The sequence below is a fragment of the Lissotriton vulgaris genome, chromosome 6 (genome assembly GCF_964263255.1).
Source record: "Lissotriton vulgaris chromosome 6, aLisVul1.2, whole genome shotgun sequence".
NCBI lineage: Eukaryota > Metazoa > Chordata > Amphibia > Caudata > Salamandridae > Lissotriton > Lissotriton vulgaris.
Window position 1 is genome coordinate 1,438,205,674 of NC_141694.1, and position 17,796 is coordinate 1,438,223,469.

Below are 17,796 nucleotides of genomic sequence, written 5' to 3' on the forward strand. Positions count from 1 at the left end.
ATTCAACTTCAGACAATTTCGTGTCATCCAATTGCTTATAGCCAGCATTCCCAGATTGAAGTTGGAGGCCACTTCATCTCCGTTATTATTTATGGCTAGGACAATCTGGGTATCGTCGGCATAGGATGTAACCGCCAGGTGATGGATTTTTATGGTCCTCGCCAAGTCCGACACATAGATGTTGAATAATGTTGGACTTAGCGAGGATCCCTGGGGTACACCACAAGGAAGAATGAAGGAAGGTGAATTGAAGTTGCCGAAGGTAACAGATTGAACACGATTGGTGAGAAATGAGGCAATGAGATTCTTCGCTGAACCCGTGATGCCCGTTGATTCGACACGGTCGATCTAGATAGAGTGATCGACCGTGTCGAAGGCCGCAGACAGGTCCAGTAGAATGAGCACCGCCACACCTCCACCATCCAAAGACTTCCTAATTTCCTCCGTGGCTTTGATAAGCGCAGTTTCCGTCCCGTGTCCTTTACGGAAGCCAAATTGTGTTTCGTCCAGGCAGTTGTTTTGCTCTATAAAGTCGGAGATTTGTCTGTTCATGATTTTCTCTACAATCTTGGCAGGGAGCGGGAGGCAAGCGATTGGACGGTAGTTGGCAACTATGGTAGGATCAAGAGAGCTTTTTTTGATGAGAGGCTTGACGATGGCTCTTTTCCAAATGGAGGGAAAAGTAGTGGACAGGAACATAGCGTTAAATATCTCGGTGAGTTTAGGGCTTAAGATTTCAGGGAAATTTTTGAGAATGGAGGGAGGGCACGGGTCTTCTGGGGAACCGGAGTTCGTGGTGCCTAGGAGATGGGACACCAGTTCAGAAGAGATTTGAGAGAACTTTTGGAAGGAGCTGGAAGGGATTGTTTGATGGGGATTGGTGGAATTCGTGGCCGGAGGAGATTGATCATTATAGACGGAGTAAGAGTGTCCAGTGTCACTAGCATGAGCTTCAAATTGGGAGAAGATGTCAGTGACTTTTTTGGGAAAATGATTTGCCAAGGAATTGCATAGTTCTTGGGTATACGTGACCAGGGTAGAGATTGTTTGTCCAGAGAGATGCGTCACTACCTGGAAGAGTTGTTTGGTTGAATCTTGAGCAAGATTAATTTGATGGGTGTAAAAATTACTTTTCTCTGTGATGATTGATTGTTTGTATTTTAGCAACATGGATTTATAGAGGGCTTTTTGTTCTAGATCGTATTCACGTCTCCATTTGCGTTCTTGACGCCTGCAATTTTGTCTTTCTAGTCTTAGAGTGTCATTGAACCAGGGTGAGGACTTAGTGGTTCTATTGGAGGATTGTCTCTTGAGTGGGACTGTCTGATCGACAGTGTTTCAAATCCAAGTTGTGTAGTTGTTAGCAGCTAGTTCAGGGTCCTCCGTTGTGGGTGGTAGGGATGCTAAGAGTGAAGACTGGGAAGCAGGAATATCGATGCTTTTCCAGGCTCTGAATTTATTCACTGGAGGTGTGGTATGGGCTCTGGGGGAAATAGGATGAAGTAAAAAGTTAAAAAGAATGGCAGAGTGGTCCGACCAGGTGACGGGGAGGAGATCCTTTATCACTAGGGATTTCTCACTAGAGAAAAGACCGTCCAGAAGATGGCCTGCAATGTGCGAGGCACCGGTGACCAATTGAGGGAGACCTATGTTCATAAGTTCTGATAGCAGAGCAGAGGTATCGGGGTTGTCCAGGAGCTCGAGATGAAAATTAAAATCACCCAGAATGGTGTAATGATCTTCACCTGCCAGTGGTTCCAGGAGCATGGGTAGATTGGTAAGGAAAGGACTGCGAGGTCCTGGTGGGCGGTAGATAAGTGAACCTTTGAAAGGAGGCGCGTTCGGGACAGCAATCGAGAAGGACAGAGCTTCACAGCTAGAGGTGGGGATAGTTTCTATTCGTACTGTTAGATTTGAACGGTATATGATGGCTAGTCCGCCTCCCCTTTTAGGAGGAGGTCTGTCCAATCTAACAATGGAATATCCTTCAGGAGTGGCCGTGGCGAAATCTGGTCCGCAGGAGAGATCGCCCCACGTTTCAGTAATGAATAGGAGGTCGATATTTTGTGACTCGATAAAATTGCACATTTCATATTTATGTTTTGGGAGGGAGCGTACATTTAGCAGAGCGGCTAGATAAGGTTTAGGTAATACCTTTTTGGTTGTAAATGTTGTAGGTAGAGGTCGAGAATTATTAATGACAAACGAACATTTTGGACAAATGTACGGAAGGTGGCGTGGTTGATTTGCTAGATTAATACGCTGGCAATGGTGGGAGGTGGGATTTAGCGCACGAAGGCATAGGGAATTGTATCTAATGGCGGTTCCAGGGTTGTGAGTGGATAAACGGGCAGGGGAGGTGGCCCTAGGCCCGGTCCAGGCGCGCTTTTTAAGCGCCTACGGGACCGTTATGGGCGTGGGCGTGCTGAGGGCTCCTGGGGATTGTAGTACTTTGTTTCCCCGTCTCAGCGGCTGCCCCAGGTGTTCAGTGGCGCTAGCGGCGGGAAGAAACGGCAACAAAGCAGCGGCAAGCAATACCCTGTCCAAGTCTCTGCGGCGAGGTCCAAGTGGTGTGGTCGAGGTGAGTGGCAATTCGCGCTGGACTGAGCAACCCGCTCAGCCGAAGAGATCACATCTTTTTAAGCACCTCCGGGCGCGTTATGGGCGTGGGCATGCTGAGGATTCCTGGGGATTGTAGTACTTTGTTTCCCCCTCTCTGCGGCTGCGCCTGGTGTTCAGTGGCGCTAGCGGCAGGGGGAAACGGAAACAAAGCAGCGGCAAGCAATACCCCCGTCCAAGTCTCTGCGGAAAGGTCCAAGTGGTGCGGTCAAGGTGAGTGGCAATTCGCGCTGGACTGAGCAACCCGCTCAGCTGAAGAGATCACGTCTTTTTAAGCACCTCCGGGCGCGTTATGGGCGTGCTGAGGGCTCCTGGGGATTGTAGTACTTCTTTCCCCCTCTCTGTGGCTGCGCCTGGTGTTCAGTGGCGCTAGAGGTGGGGGGAAATGGCAACAAAGCAGCGGCAAGCAATACCCCCATCCAAGTCTCTGCTGCAAGGTCCAAGTAGTGTGGTCAAGGTGAGTGGCAATTCACGCTGGACTGAGCAACCCGCTCAGCCGAAGAGATCACGTCTTTTTAAGCGCCTCCGGGCGCTTTATGGGCGCGGGCGTGCTGAGGGCTCCTGGGGATTGTAGTACTTCATTTACCCTTCTCTGCGGCTGCACCTGGTGTTCAGTGGCGCTAGCGGCGGGGGGAAAAGGCAATAAAGCAGCGGCAAGCAATACCCCCGTCCAAGTCACTGCGGCAAGGTCCAAGTAGTGCGGTCAAGGCGAGTGGCAATTCGCGCTGCACTGAGCAACCCGCTCAGCCGAAGAGATCACGTCTTTTTAAGCGCCTCCGGGCGCGTTATGGGCGTGGGCATGCTGAGGGCTCCTGGGGATTGTAGTACTTCGTTTCCCCCTCTCTGCGGCTGTGCCTGGTGTTCAGTGGCGCTAGCGGCGGGGGGAAACGGCAACAAAGCAGCTGCAAGCAATACCCCCATCCAAGTCTCTGCGGCAAGGTCCAAGTGGTGCGATCAAGGTGAGTGGCAATTTGCGCTGGACTGAGCAAACTTTTTAAACACTGTTTCAGAATTGGGAATTGATTAATGATCTATTAAAAATATGAATTCACTGAACAGACACAGAACCGACGGCAGAGCCTTCTCCTACATTGCAGTCAAGACCTGGAACGAGCTCCCCGTGAACATCAGAAGCTCCCCGACCCTACACACGTTCAGGAAGGACCTCAAAACCTGGCTCTTCGACTGATCTGGAGCCACTCCCCACCCCCCAGCGCCTTGAGACCCTCACGGGTGATTGATTGATTGATTGATTGAATGGAAGTAAAAAGAATAAATTACTGTCCACTACACAAAAAGACGACTGATAACCTCTAAGCAAAAAACAAAATTAACATTTGTTGGACTTGGCCCTTTTGGCCGGTTCACCCTTGAACTTTTTGCCTTTTGGTGTGACGTGATGTTGGTTGATTTGTGGCCTCTGCACACTTTAGCACTGTGGCCCAGTGTGAAGTGCGTGCGCTCTCTTAGTGTGTGTGGTGAGATTGGCCTGCCTTCCCATAGGAATGCATGGGGTATATGAGTGTCCATGGTAGTTCCTGATGGGAGAGGAGTGCAGGGGCGAGTTTGGGATGTGCGAACCGGTGAGATTAAATGCTGCACACTTGTGTGTGCAGATTTAATGTGTCTAGTGTAGAAGTGCCACTTTTAGAAGTTGGCATTTCTGTGTGCAGTGAATGTGAATTGACTGTCTGGCTTGTGAGTGACAGGAGCTGGCTGGTGTGCTTGGCTCCAGGACCCAGGATGGGTCTGTCCGGTGGTGAATAAGGAGATCTGCATGTAGATGGGAGGGAGGAGTTCCACCTGGGACCTGAATAGGGCTGGGCCTTCCCTCCACAATGTTGGCTCCACCCCCTGTGGTGCGTCTGATGTCCCTGGCCTGTCCTGTGAATAGAGAGGGGAGCTGAGCCAAACAAAGTGCTCCAGAACCAGTTGCATCTGGTTCTCCCCTTGCCTGCACCTTTGGAGACAAAGGAAATGTGTGTATATAAAGGGGCTGTGACCCCATGTAAAATGTTCTTGTTTTCCACTTGAATCTACCAGGGGCGTGCTGCTGGTGGGGCCCAGGAGGGACCGCCATTGGGGCTGTCTCCTTGCTGGAGTGCCCTGTGTGCTGACCCCTGGGCCCTACACTGCCCTCCCTGATGCCCTAGGACCCTTTTGCTCTATTTTGCTCCTTTTGGCTCTTTTAAACTGGGTGCTGTCTACCCTTAGTGCCTGGGAGCGCTTTATCTTGATTAACCCGTTATATTGAGGGACACTACCCCTCATTGCTACATTTATAATGGCAGCGCGGGTGCCCACCCCGCTTATTTAATTATGCGCAGGTGCCCACCCTGCATCTTCATTTTGTCTTATAAATTAATGTGGCTGCCCACCCCACTGATTGGAGTCCTAGCGGGTGCCCACCCCGCGTGCTAACTTTATTTCTATTATTGAGGGAGCCTACCCCTCATTTTTGCCCAAAAGAAGTCACCGCCGCGGCCGGGCTGAAACCGGAAGTCAGGTGGAGCTGCCTGACGTGGGGCAGGACTTCCTCTTCCCCGAGGAAAGCCCCGTGCCCACTCTATGGCCGGTGGCAGAACCGGAAGAAGTTGCAGGGCTCCCATGAGCGAGCCCCGGAAGAAGAAGGCGGCAGCCGGGAGCCTCGCGGTCTCCACATCTCAAGTCCCGTTCCTGAGATGGGGGACCAGGTGAAGCCAGGCGCATTGTGAAGGTGGGGCTCTCCTGAGGAAGAAGAGCCCCACAAGCGCTGCCGCCAATGTCCTGCAGAGGGGGGCGCGAGGCACATTGCTGGTGCCTGCCCCCCTGCACATTGAGAGAGGAGGAGTCCCCTGCGCCGGAGCCCGGTGAGTAAGGGCTGGGCAGGGGACATGGTGGCAACCCGCTCCCTAGGGGAGCAGACCCTGTGGTGGTGCCAGTGCAAGGAACCGCGTCAGAGTAGCCCGACTGTCAGTGGGCCACTCCAACGATCGGGCAATTATCTCTAAAAGGGCCAGAGTGGCCCAGGGGCAGCTTGGGACCCCACAGTTATTTCTAGAGCCTGAGGGGCTACCCCCATTGTTTATTGGTAGACCCGGGCCCTGAGGGGCCCACGCTCTATTGCCCAAGGGCAAGTTCCTGTCTTAAAAGGGCCTCATTATTTAAGGAGCCAGTGTACTCCCTGGGGCATAGTTCTTGCCAGAGCCTAGAGGGCTCAAAACATGTGGCACATTTTTGTTTTAAGGGCTATTGAGAGCCCCTACCGCATTTGTTGACTTTCCCAGCTGCCCAGCAAGTAGTGGGGAGCTGCATCTTTTAGGACTCTTTATTTTAGGGGGACATGTCTTTTGAGTCTAGGAGTGAGACACACTCCTTCGCCCTACCTTGGCCTCGACAGCTGCGCAGCACTTAGTGCCAGCTGCATCGTTTAGGCCCCATGTTGTTGTTCTCAGCTGCCCAGCAAGTAGTAGGCAGCTGCAACTTTTAGGTTTTGCCCAGTGGCGCAACCTTGACCTTCGCTGCTGAGGCAGCAGCTCTGACTTTATAGACATAGGGCGTTTGAGCCCCCCCCTTTCTGAGATGGCCAGTTGGCCTGGGGAATTATTAAATTTTAGGGCACCAGGCCCTAATGTGATTTATGTGCTAATGCTTTTTGGGTGTTTGGAAATGTATTGTGTATAGTATGTTTTGCGCACCCCATTTGATACCTCCAAAATATGGTTTATGACTATGAGGTTGTTTTACCTATCTTGGTTTGTGTTAGGGAGATTATACTTCCCTGTGTGATTTACGCCCCTAGTGTAATTTTTACTTAGGTGGTTAGGGTCTAATGTATTTAGACTTGTGGAATAATGTGCCTGTTATGATTTATATTACAGGTTGACGCTGAGTATAGTGTCTGCCAGTGATTACTAGCTGTGTTCTAAGTTCATATGTATTCTTTTACTATTTCTTTACCAAGTTCACTCTGTAATAATTATGACAGTGGCCACGTGGCCCTGTCATGTGTAAATAATCCCTTGTAAATATTGCCCTGTGCCAGTTAGCACAATGTATATTGTGTGATTACTATCTGATGTGTTTTGAGAATACAAAGGCTATTCTTGGTATTAGCTTGTGTGGAGTTCCGTTTGTGGGGGGCCTGGGATGTTGTAGCTGGTGGGTGCGTGCTCAAATGCTTTACACATTGCCTCCGGGATAAGCCTTACTACTCATGCTATGCTACCAAGGGGGTGAGCAGGGGTTATTTTAGGAGTGTAACTCCCTTTCCCTAACTGGAGTGGTGGTATCTGCCTGGCTTTGGCGCAAGCCTCAGCCAACCAGAGATTCCATTTCTAACACCATTCTACTGTGGAACATTGAATTTATTGTTTAGGAGGGTGAATACATTTTAAGCATGGTACAAAGAAATTAAAACTGAAGTGAGAAACAATGGTAATCTCGAGCTATTAGTAGCTTAATTGACAAAGAACAAGTGTTAAAAGTAATACAGAGATCTGATTTTATAAATATTATAGAAGGGTGTATGGCAGATCATATTAAAAGACAAGGGGCCCTATTCACAAAGGCAATCTGAAATAATAAATATAATTAACTAAAACATACTTAAAAATACTTAAATAACCTTAAAATTATTACATAATTAATTTAAGTTATAAAAAAACATACAATTGTATTTTTTAATACATATATATATTAATATAATATTAATAAAAAATATACAATATTTTTACCATAGGATAATGGAAGGGTAACATTTACTATTACCACTCCAGTGAGTGCAACAGTAGAGAAATCATTGGATAGCGAAGGGTTAAAAATTACTATTTCCACCCCAGTGAGTGCAACAGTAGGGAAAGCATTGGATAGCATAGGGGTAAAAATTACTATTCCCACTCCAGAGAGTGCAACAGTAGGAAAAGCGTTGGATAGCGGGAGGGTAAAAATTACTATTAACACTCCAGTGAGTGCAACAGTAGGGAAAGCGTTGGCTAGCGAGAGTGTAAAAATTACTATTCCCACTCCAGAGAGTGCAACAGTAGGAAAAGCATTGGATAGCGTAGGGGTAAAAATTACTATTCCCACTCCAGAGAGTGCAACAGTAGGGAAAGCGTTGGATAGCGTAGCGGTAAAAATTACTATTCCCACTCCAGAGAGTGCAACAGTAGGGAAAGCGTTGGATAGTGGGAGGGTAAAAATTACTATTCCCACTCCAGAGAGTGCAACAGTAGGGAATGCATTGGATAACAGGAGGGTAAAAATTACTATTCCCACACCAGATAGTGCAACAGTAGGGAAAGCGTTTGATAGCGTGGGGGTAAAAATGACTATTCCCACTCCGGAGAGTGCAACAGTAGGGAAAGCGTTGGATAGCGTAGGGGTTCACATTACTATTCCCACTCTAGTGAATTTAACAGTAGGGAAAGTAATGATTTAATATGTTAATAAAAATAAATTAAATATCAATACCACTAAAACATTAATTAAAATTAATTGCCAATTCAATATTATGTAATAATTAATCAATTATAAATACAAAAAACATATTAGTTATTACAATTAATTACCTATTCATATTTAATTACCAACTAATTATGTGTTTATAACAAAAACAAATTAATAATAAAAATGAATACCAATTAATAATTAATTAACAGTAAATTAATTATCAATACACATCAATTTAATCAATTAATAAAAATGAATTACCAATTAAAAATGAATTAACAATTAATTCAAAATGAATACCAATAAATAAATAAAAATATTTAATAATTACAATTAAAATACTTCCCAACCTATTCCCCTATAAACCCATAACCCGCTACAGAAATAAAACGCAAAATTACATTAAAAAAATTCGTAATTTCTAAAAATTAATATTTAATCTAATATAATTAAATTACTTCCCACCCTATTTCCCTATAAACCCACAACCCGCTACAGAATTAAATTACGCAAAAATTAAATAACATAAAATTCGTCACTTAAAATAAATTACAAAAATAATATACACTTTCACACATATTATAACATACAAAACACTTTAAAAAATGTGATATTATTAAAAATTCCATATATTTTAATACCTAAATTATATACTTCGATATTTTGACTTTCTATATTTTAAAAAATGTATATTATATTACTTACTTTCAATTCAATATTTTTGACCACTATATTCTGTCCATTCGATAGTTTGTCCATTCTATATTTTGACTTCGATATTTTGGTAATTCTATATTTTGAATTTGATATTTTGTCTTGTTACCCTGCTCGGGCCATACTCGAGCCATAAACGGCCAGGTGGGGAGATTTCGGGCCGACTGTGGACGTAAAGAAATAACTCGTAAATGTCCTCTGTAAATAGCAAAAGATGTAAAGTTAGACTTTTGTTTCAGATTGCGTTTGTGAGTTAGGAACTAGATGTGTTAAGAATAGTTCATGGAGAATTTATGAATACATTTGAGATTGACAGCAATGGTGAGAAAGGCAAGCACACAGAAGAAATCGGAGAGAGGAAACATATGACCAGAAAAGGTAAAGAAAGGAAACTAAGCTTTAGACAATCAGTGTTATGGGCATGAAGTGGGCCATCAACTTGGTTGACAAAGCCTGTAGTAGAGATGACAGCGTGAAGACGAATGGTCACAAAACCAGCAGGCATATACTTACTATCACTGCACTATTTAATTGACAGACATCAAGCTTATTCTGTCAAACCTTTTCCATTTCTTTTGTGTGCTCGTAAAGTCTAGCTTCACATATCTGTTTAGGATAAAAGCCTGCATACGCAAACAACAGTAGTGATTCTCAGTCCATCAATATCTGAAAGCTACACACATCACACTCTTAAAGATGGAATAATAAGCAATCTCAAAACTGGCAGCCACTGAGACAAATATAATCCAACAAAGCACGCAGCTTCACTCACCACAAAAACCTCAACATCATTGCATATCTGCAAACTAGATCTTAATTTGAACACTTCCACTGATTTAAACTTAGGGGATTATTTAGAGTTTTATGGTTGTTGGAGATATGCCAAAAATTGGTAGATATGCTGCCCACCTTAGAGTGTATGCATCCAATATATTCACTGATAAACCAATAGTTAGCAACAGTATATATAATACCTTAAGATTTGTTTGGAAAAACCTCAGAAACTAACTTATTCACTAAAAAGAAAACACTGGTAAATAACAGTTTGGTTATAAAATAAAAAATGGAGAGAAAAAAACTCAGGGGAACATGGCAGCAGCTAGGTAAACGGACGCGGTCTGCTCTCCGGGGGGGTGCTAATGGTGTTCTAACGGGTCTAACTGCAATTTTATTTCTCCTGTACCAAGGCAAGTCTACCCTCCGTTAGTACTTTAAGGGGGGTTATGCATGGTGATTTTCTTCCTTTCTGCCCCGGCGGGGACTCGGACCCGCATACCAGCAGTGACAATGGCATGTCCGGCGGCTGGCACTGGGAATAGGCGGCGCTGAAGCACCAAAGACAGGATCTGGCCCAATTTTGGCTCCGGGTCATCAGGGCAGAGCCAGCACTGGCTCCGTGTACAGTGCAGGTGGAAGTCAGAACTCGACACCCAGGTAGGGAGTCCAGATTGGAGCTATTTCCTCCCCAAGAACACCGGATGGGACGAAGGTGAAAGGAGGCTTTTTTCTTTGTCTGGAGGCTTGGGTGGCAATGTGCGTTTCCCTTACAAGACGGCCGTTATAATTTCTAAATCGGTCACAGAGGAGGAGGCTCACTTTAACTGCATGGAGATAAGTGGTGAGACAGTGACAGTGATAGCGGACGCCTCACCACCTAAAATAAATCGGTATATTTTGAGGGCAAGAGTGGCACACTTGTCTAATAACACTGATATTACCAAGCCTATCTTCCCTCCACGTGTCTCCCCTCTCGTCTCCAAAGTAGGACCATCACTAAAACAACGTAAGCAGAAAGGGGTTACAAATGATGACGGGGCTGTCTCTAAGGGGGATGTGGCTGGTAAGAGGAAGGGCAGAGAAAGGGGCAAGAAGGAATCACCCCAAAAACTAAACATTACCCCCTCACCGAAAAAATACTATGTAGTCAACTGCCTCAATTGCTTCTGGCTGTGACCCCTCAAAGAGCATGGGCTAAGATTGTCCCTCAGTAGGTGAGCAAGTCACCCCAGAAGAAAACATGTGCAGCACCTTAGAAGGCGCCTAGTGCTCAGCAAGAAGACACTGTAGGGAGTTTTGTGGCGCACCAGCTATACATCCAGAAGTGAGCCTTTGGAACAGATATTCCACTCTGGATACCCATGACACTCATGAAACACCACAGAGTGATTTGTAAACCACAGATGATTACATGACTATAGACCCACAAAACGCTCCTTGGCAGATGTTTTACTCACCCTGAAGGATGAAATGTAAAGTAGATTTTCCGTCTCTGAGATGAACCAGGCCGAGATGGCCAGCAGATTTTTGGTTTCAGAAGCAAACCAGGCAGCTATCCAAGCCTCTTGCGAAGTGCTGACGAAGACATTAGACAAAGTTACCCTAAGAACTGATGCAATTGAGATGGAGATTCCTAAAATTAAAGAGACTATGTATGCCACCTCCATAGAAATGGCTAAGCTATCGGCCCAGAACAAAGAACTTAAGGAAGATCTCGAATGTTTAGAAAACCACTCCAGGAAGAACAATTTAAGGCTCTTGAACGTTACCGAAGCCCTGGAGGGGTCAGACATAAAAGGGTTTGTGATTTCCTTATTAACGGGGACTGTTTTGAAGAACTCACCTGATGTGGATCTCGTTCGTGAGATACAAAGGGTGCATCATGATCTTTTTTAAGAGGAACCTAGCAAGGCAAAAACCCAGGAAGATCCTGGTTAATTTTTTGTCGTATTCTGTTAAGGAGCTGATTTTATCTTCAGCTTTCAAGGAAGGCACGATAATATCTGAGGGTCTAAGTCCTTTTTCTTTTTCCAAAAGCTCTGACATCTCCCATATTACCGCAACGAGACAGTGGGAGCTGGAGAAGAGGCTCGAGGAGCTAAACAATATGGAGGCTAAGGCTCAGCTGAAGTTTCCTGCACTTTTGCATGTAATGTGGAATAACCATATGCACCAGATTCACACAATCGAGGAGGCCGATGCTCTTATTGCAAAAATCAAAATAGAGTTGGGGGGTAGAGGTGGGGGCCGCTGAGGTGGGAGGAATTTATAGACAGAAATTTATAGGCAGCAAGACTTAAGTAAGACCCCAGATTTAATGTATTTTTCTGGACGGGGACTGAATGGGCTTTGCCTATTGGAAGGGAGGGTTCCTCATGGGAAGGGGGGGTTGGGTCCTAGAGTGGAGGGCTGGACAGGAGGAGGGAGGGGTTCACTGGGTGGGGTGCAGTGGGTAAAACAAAAAGAAATGAAACCTCATCTCACTCAATTTTAAAGAAGGTCTGTCCTGTTGGTATAAACGGTTCACAAGCTGATGGTAGGAACCTCATTAAAAGATAACAAGGTTACCTTTATTTTTTGGAATGTTAACGGGTTAAGGTGCCATCATAGGCAAAGATAGATTTTGAAATATAAGAACTTTCCCCAGCTCAGATCTGTATTATGCAGGAAACACATTTAAGTTTGACAGAAAGTTGTTTAATTTTTTCCAGAATTCCCTGGATAAAATGTTACTGCACTTCACAACAGACGATTAACAGCAGAGGTGTTGCAATTTTGATTAAGCACAGGGCTTCTTGCTCTATTAAATCAGTGCAGACGAATCAGACTGGGAGGTGGGTAGTTGCTCAGCTGGACTTTGGAGGTGTGGAGCTAGTATGTGCTTTATTCTACAGCCCCAATGTTGACGATTAGACATTTATCTGCAAGTTAAAATCTAAACTAACTTTGGCAACGCCCCTGTGTTTGTAGGTGGCAATTTAAATGTCCTCTTTGAGCCATTAAAAGACAGGTCCACTCAAAGTCATTACGTAGGGGTGCCTCGTGCTCACCGCGCAATGATAAATATGTTTGCTTGACTTGGACCTGGCAGATGTCTGTAGGGCAAAGAGGGGAGAACTTCAGGGGTTTACATTCCATAGCAAAAAACATGGTCACTCATCCAAGATCAACTATATTTTAACAGATAGGTCTACTTTGGTTGGCCTAATGGAGATTTCAGTTTTACCAAGTCATCTCTCCGACCATGCTGTAGTTCTTTTTTTTATATATTAGTAAAACATTTAAGTTACGATCTAGATGGACGCATAACAGAGCCATGCTCCTGGACCCTGGGATAATTCAGGCCATTAAGTTATCCTCCTTAGAATGTTTTTCTTTGAATATGAGCTCTACCTCCATGGATTTTATCTGGGACGCATTTGAGGCTAACCTGTGGGGTAGACTTCATGGAGTTTTATGTTTTAAGAATAGGGCTGAGGCTCGTAGCTCCATGCTATTGAGGAGAGAATTCTCCAGTAAGAAGATGAGAGTAATAGACTCAGCCACGGGAACCCAGGAAATCTGTCCCAAGTTCAGGGTGACCTGGAATGTGCTAAGTAGGAATACAGGGGTAAATTAGATGTAAAATATAAAGCACAATTGCTCACAAAGAGTAAGCAAAACTTTGCATATGGGGAGAGAACTGGTGCCCTATTGGCCTGAAATGCAAGAGCGGATCGCTCTAAAACAAACATCAATGAATTGATAATAAACAGCAATGAAAATAAGTCTAGTAATGTTGAGGACATGCAAGCCTGTCTGCTTTCCCTTTTTTCAGATCTTTATAAAGAAGATTTGGCCCCATGTATTGGTCATATACAAACTAGGTTGAAGAGTAAATCTTTGCCAACTCTTACTGATGAGAGCCGTAACATCCTAGATGCTCCCATCACTCTTGTAGAGATTAAAGACCAAATAAACAAATTCAAGAATAAAGAGGCAGCAGGCATGGATGCACTTCCGAATGAAGTCTATAAACTTCTAGGTGAAGAAGTGACCCCAGCATTGGGTACCACCTTTGACTCAGTATATGGCCTTACGGGTGAAGTCCCTAGCTCCTGGAAGGAGGGTACAATTGTATTGATCCCAGAGCCTGGGAAGGATCCTTTAAAAGCCGACTCCTATCATCCAATCTCCCTGCTGAATGCCGATTATAAGATCTTTATGGGTATTTTGGCGGGATAATAGTTAAACTGGTCCCCAGTTTGGTTCATATTGATCAGAAGGGCTTTGTAACATGGAGGTACATCCAGGGACAGACACAATTGTTAATAGGTGACATCGACTTGGCCATTGGAAGATCTGACCCTCTGGCCACAGTGGCCCTGGATGCGGCCAAGGCCTTTGATAGGGTCTGCTGGGTGTACCTCTCAGAGGTACTAGAGGTAATGGGCTTTGGCCTCATCTTCATTTAAACCCAGAGGAACTGCTATCAAGGGGCCTCTGCTAGGATCCTTCTAAATGGCATGTTGACCTCTAGTTGTAATATCCAGTAAGGAACTCAACAGGACTGCCCTATTTGCCCTATTTCACCTCTCCTGTCCAGCATCTACTTAGAGCCATTAGCACAAGCCATTAGATTAGATGACTCAATCTACCCATTTAAGTCTCAACAATATAGCTGTAAGTTAGCTCTGTATGCTGATGACTTAAATCTTATATACCAACAACCCTGAGGTGACTATCCCTTGGGTTGAAGCTCCACTAGAGGAGTTTGGTTCGCTCTCAGGTTACTAAGCCAACACCTCAAAAACCGAGGTGATGTGTTGGAACATCGACCAATGGGAGAGTATAACTAGCAATGGGTTTAGATACCTGGGTATACACATTGTTAAAGATCTGGATAAAATCCCCTTGAAGAATTTGAATAAAATCGAAATAGACTGCCTCTTTAGTAGATGGAGGAATCTTACCTTGGTCATCCTCCTTAAGTTAAGTTACCTGTTTAACATGGTCCCACTGGGGTTTTCCATTAAGAGCATAAGTAAGGTTCAGGGTAAGATCAGGAGCTTTATTTGGGGCAAGAAAAGTGTGAGGCTTTCCTGGAAAAAGCTGAGGCGCAGGCTTATAAAAGGGGGATTGCTCTTCCGGATATTGGTTGGTATTCGGTTGCATTCCAATTTAAAGCCATACAGATTTTACTATCAAAACCACAAGAGTCAGCGTGGGTAAGGCTGCTGGGTGAAATGGCTATGATGGAAGGTGGTGGAGGTGGAGAGGGCTTTCTGTATAAGTTTGGGGCCCGAGGTATTTAAAACGAGTACGCATGAAGGTCCTTAGGGCAGCCTTGGAAACGTGGTACAAAGTGAGACGCAGATGGGGAAGCGGACAATATTCAGATTTTGCACCTATTTGGGATTCCCCCAGTACACCATTATGCCTCAGGCACAGCTTGGCTGTACCTATTAAGAGGGCCGGAATCAACATCTGGTCGGAATTGTTAGACGCAGAGGGGATTCATCCTTGGGAGTTTTAAAGACTATGATCGGTATTGGGTTCTCCAAGTTTACGTATCTACATCTTGTTTCCTGGTTTGAAGCAGAAAAAAGAAGAGGTTAGAGGAAATTGGGAAACTGGGAACTGAGCTTTCTCTTCTATCATTGCATTCAATTAAGAAAGAGATATCAATGTGGTACAACAAGTTTTTGGACGCGAAAGTCCTGGAAATTCTCGGTGTTGACTCAATCCCCCCTTGAACCCATTATAGATGCCCTGTTCGAGCCTTCTCTGAAATTACTATACAAATTTATTAAACCAGCAAGCCTAAAAAAGAACCACTTTTTGTTATTAACAAGCTTTACTACACGGACGCCAAAATAGCCACGTTTGCCTAGGTGCATGACCTCTAATGCCAACGATATTCACATCTTTTATGAGTGTCTCGAACTAAGAAACTTTTAGAAAAGCGTGGGAGATGCTATTTGTGGCATTTTTAAATTGTGCATTGAAGTCAACTTGTCTCTAGTGTTTTTTGGTGATAATGGATTGTTTAGCCAGAATGCATCACCGCCACAAGGCGGGTTGTTATTATACTTGGTGCTTATCGCCCGAAGAGATGTCTGTAAGAAGTGGAAAGACCCTCTACCCCGAAGAGTGATGACTGGCTCAAAGCGGCTTTTGCCATAGCTCGTTTAGATCAGAATGGAGCAAGGGAAAGCCCGATTAACATTTGGCAATTTGAGACTAATATAATCAGTCCAATGATTACACTAAGCTCCTACTAAATCGGGCTGGGCTGGGTGACCTAAGCAAGTGCGGTAAGCCGAAGGGTGCACAGATCGAAATATCAGCTTCGTAAGATCCGCAGAAGCTTATTGGTGAGATGAGGACAAAAAAATGAAAAACTCTGAAAGACTCAAGCTGTGGGTAGAACCACAATCCTTAACTCACACAACAGCCATGCAAACCATAAGTTCATGACTCCACCCTTAATGAAAAAGATGCAATTAAAACATTGTAAATCATCTCACAGATAACCCCTACCAACTTGTCAGAGACAATTATAAATGTAGTATCACTAATTGGTTTAATTATGTGACGTAATGTAAATGTAAATGAATTTATATAGCACAAATCACCGAGCGGTTTCTAAGCGCTTGCTTAGGGAACCCATCCTGGTATTCCCCTGTGAGATATCCCCGGCAGGTTATCCGCAAGGTGAAAGCCAGGCATCCCGCCGCGAGGGGCCGTTGTGGAGTTTAAGCAAGCTATTGCCCAGAGTCACAGAGTGTGAACCCGTGAATCGAGTAGGCACCGGAGCGAGAATTGTCGAGTTCATGGACATTTTAGGACTCAAGCCCCCGCCGAGCCGGGAATTGAACCCTGGTCCTGGGCTGACCGCTGCTTCCAGGTCTGCCTCCTTTAACCAGTGAGCCACAGTTCTTTGCGGCTCACTGTATATATTTACATTTTACTTTTAGGTGTTTTTAATTTATTTGCACATTTATTGATAGGTCATAAATATTGCATTTTGTGTCTAAGATTGTCCTAAGTGAAAGTATTTAGAAAAGTAATACGGTTTAGTCTATAAAAATAGATGATTTAAACATTTTTAATACTAAATTCTAATTGAAAATAATTAAAAATATTTATTATTTTTCTGAAACTAGCATAAAATGCTACAGCACATTAAGTTATTTAAAATATATGTGTATTAAATAATTACTCAATTAAAATGTATATACTTAATTTATAAATAATTCCATTAAGAATAATTTAAAAATCATCCCACTCACAGTAACATTTATTTATATATATATATATTTATATATATATATATATATATATATGTATATATATGTAAATATCACCTCGCAACTTGCCTCGTCGCAGGGGGAGCACTCAGGAGCTGGTGCCATCGTCGGGATCAAGGCAGTATCCCATCAAATATCACAACGCAAAGTTCCATAAGAATTTTGGCACTCCACTCGGGGAAGTTTAAAGGGTTTTATTTCAACAACTGTGATCGCCTACGCGTTTCGAACATAGCGTTCTCTATCATGGCAAGTTATCAGACAGTGAGTCCCTTTTCCCTTTCACATTAAATACACATGTGACACGCACTGCATTGTGGGCTATGTAGTCAAATTAATGTCATTTAACCAACATGCATTCTACATCTCTATGGTACATTGTTTTGCGCTATGTATTGTGTTACGCGCTTGGTATTTGGCATGTCTGCGTCAATTGTATTTAACTGTTGGGTTTTGGAGGTTTGCAGTATCGGGCTAAGTGCCTGTTTGATGCCTCGCAGGTTGTGTCTTTGTTGTAAGAATGTGTGTTTGTGAGGTAAGTGTGCAGCTTCCAGATTTAATGTGGTAATGCGGTGGTAAGCGCTTCCTGTGCGGCTGTGAATTAACAGACCATATCAAATGTGAACTATTGTTCAGTGTGGGAACGCGTCTATTGCGTGGTTGCACTAGTGGAGGCGCTTTATGGTTCCTGGGCTGGGTGCTCAAGGAACCTTGAGGAGCGAAACGCGTCATGGATGACATTATGTCCACGATTATTCTCTGTATGGATTAAAGCACTCTGCTTTTCACTTGAAAAGGACTCTGGAGTTTTTCTTGGTTGCCTGATGCTGTGAATATTCCAATGGTCATTGAAAAGAGGCCCTTACCTGGGTTCTCGCCATGGAGTGGTGAGCAGGAACATTATTGAATATATATATATATATATATATTACATTGTCTTAAAATTATGTGTAAAATTAATTGA